A 2684-nucleotide genomic window follows, 5' to 3' on the forward strand; every position below is an offset into this window, starting at 1 on the left:
TCTGGATTTTCCCATATTTGGAGTTTGCTTAAAGTACAGACCAACTATATTCTTTCACTGTACTCATCTCTGCTGGTCCAAGTGCCCTCACTCCTGCCCTGGAGAGTCCAGGCCCAGAGCCCATCGCTCTGCCAAGGGAGCCTGGAATGCCTTGTGGTTCAGTCCTTCACTGCTGTGACTCACAGCTCTCACCCTAGGGCACATGCAGAGGCCCTGGGATGGATCACTCTCTGAGCTGTTGTCAGGCACTGACACCCTTGTTGTAGGCAGGTTTTGACATCAGCATATCAGAATAAATGAGGCCACAGAAGGTTCTAGAAAGCATGAATGACAGTCATGGACACCAGGGCACTGAAACTTCCTGCACACATTTGCCACATGCCCACTTTGCCCCTGGCTCTCTAATGCCACACCAGAATCTTACCTCCAGGCTGGCTGAGGGTGATGTCATCATGGTGGAAACACAGCAACACCTGAGACGCCTGTAGCTGTGCTTCTCAGAGGCACGGACACCCTGGGAGGGAGGTCCAGTGTGAGGGGGATGTGGGCACAAGAGAGGGGGTCTTGAAGCATCCGATCATCGACTTTTTTCTGTGGTTAATAAGTCAAAACCATCTTTTAAAATTAAAACCAACATGGAAGTTTCATAAAGGAGACTACAAGATTTACACAGATTGTTAAAGTATGACAATTCAGCACAACTTCTGGCTTGCTGAGGGCCAGTTCAGGCAGCATCCAGACCTACAGGACACACATTCACATTTCTCCGTCCTTGGGTCCTCTGGTGTAGGATGTCTGCGAGGCACTGGTCTACAGCCAGCTAGTCCTAGGGGCCTGTGAGTCTCCCAGCTCCCAGCAGAAGATCTGGCTAGGTCCTCAGAGCCATGGCCCTGAAAACCATCCCCCTCTGCAACTTTTGCTGAGGGATTCCTGTCAGGGACTTGGCCCTTGCTCTGTGGGAGAGACCCCAGGGCCAGCTGCAGGTTCTGTAGCACTTTGCTACTCTAACAGCTTCAGGGTAACGTTCACTGTGGCAACCCTCAGACAGTGTAAGTGAAGCTGAGCTTGAACAGACACCACTGGAGCTGAAGGACACCTGCCCCAATCCCTGGCCAACTTTCACCAAGCCTTTGTATCAGTCAGGATAGGCTATGTTAAGCTGTGGTAACAAGCAACCCCAAAATCGTGTGTCTTATTACGACAAAGAGTTTCTTGCTCATGCTACGTGCTCACCATGGGCTTGCTAGGGATTCTATTCAATGTCTCCTCCTTCCAGCACAGCAGCTGCCTTCTAGAATATTACTGGTCACTACAGTAGAGGGAAAGAAATCTTTGGAGGGCCCCAACCTGTAGTTAAATGCTCAGCCCAGAAATGATATATCTTCATGCACAACTCATTGACCAGAACTTGTCACATGGCTGAACCCAAGCAGAAGAGGCCAGGAAGTACAACCTAGCCATGTTCCTCAAGGGAAGACAACTGAAAATATTTGGCGAACAGCAATGACTGCCATAACCTTTTTGAAAGCCCTACGCCTGAACCTTTAGGCTGTGTGCCTGGTCCCAAGGGAAAAGCTCAGCCCTAAGGGAGCAGCTGGGAAAAATAGAGGTCCATCCACACTCACACTGCTGTGCCTACCTGGGTGTAGGAAACAGCGTGGGGCGCATGGCTCAGTGGCCCCTACACCTACACAGTCTCAACCACATGCTTCCTGCTGCTCCGATCCCCTGAGTTGACATGTGGCTTCATGTTCACCAGCCTTTCTAGGCTCCTGGGAAAGCTGCAGATCCTCCATGGCCACCTACCCTTAGTTTTTCTCCAGGAACACTCAGTAGGAGGGTGGAGCGGGTAAGGATGACAGTGGTATTAGACCAGACAAGAGGGATCATTCTCAGGACCGTAGTTTATCACAGCACATCGAGCAATCAATTAAGGCTTGTACTAAGTCATCACTTTATGTTCCCTACACCTACCCTGTGTTACGTACTACAGGAGAGACAAGAGAAGTAAGAACAGTCCCCTGCCCTCAGGGAATGCATGATCTATGAGTGAGTTAGAACACTGTATATTACCTTGTATTGTAACTTTTCTCTTAGTGCCAAATGAATGGTACCTGTAACAAAAGTTACTCGAGTTGGGACAGGGCAGATTTTGCTGCAGGCTTGATTGGAATGAAAAGACTTCACTGGAAGAATTAGGGAATGAGCTGGTCTGGGAAAGATGGGAGAACTCTAGGTGGGCAAGAAGAGCAGGGATAAGTATGAGAAAAGGCACAGGAGTGGAAATTTTCATGCCTACTTATGACACATGTGCAGACAGGCTGAGCCATAGTTAGGAACGGAGGGAAAGGCCCTAGAAGACCTCGCATGGCAATCCAAGGAGGTTTGCCTTCCTTTCTGGTTGAAAATGGAGGGTGAAGGAATAGCTACCAGAGATGCTTTGCAGTAGATCCCCGTGTCAGGTCCAAGGTAGAGTGAGTTATTTTCTAAACTTGGCTATCATCACAGCCCACCTTCACCCTCACCCCAACCCCTCTAAGGAACCTGTTAAAAATAGACCTTCTTTTAAAATAAGTGTTTTCAGGCCGGGCACAGTGGCTCATTCCTGTAATCCTAGCACTCTGGGAGGCTGAGGTGGGCGGATTGTTTGAGCTCAGGAGTTTGAGAGCAGCCTGAGCAAGAGC

Source organism: Propithecus coquereli, unplaced genomic scaffold (genome assembly GCF_000956105.1).
Source record: "Propithecus coquereli isolate 6110/MARCELLA unplaced genomic scaffold, Pcoq_1.0 Scaffold75, whole genome shotgun sequence".
NCBI lineage: Eukaryota > Metazoa > Chordata > Mammalia > Primates > Indriidae > Propithecus > Propithecus coquereli.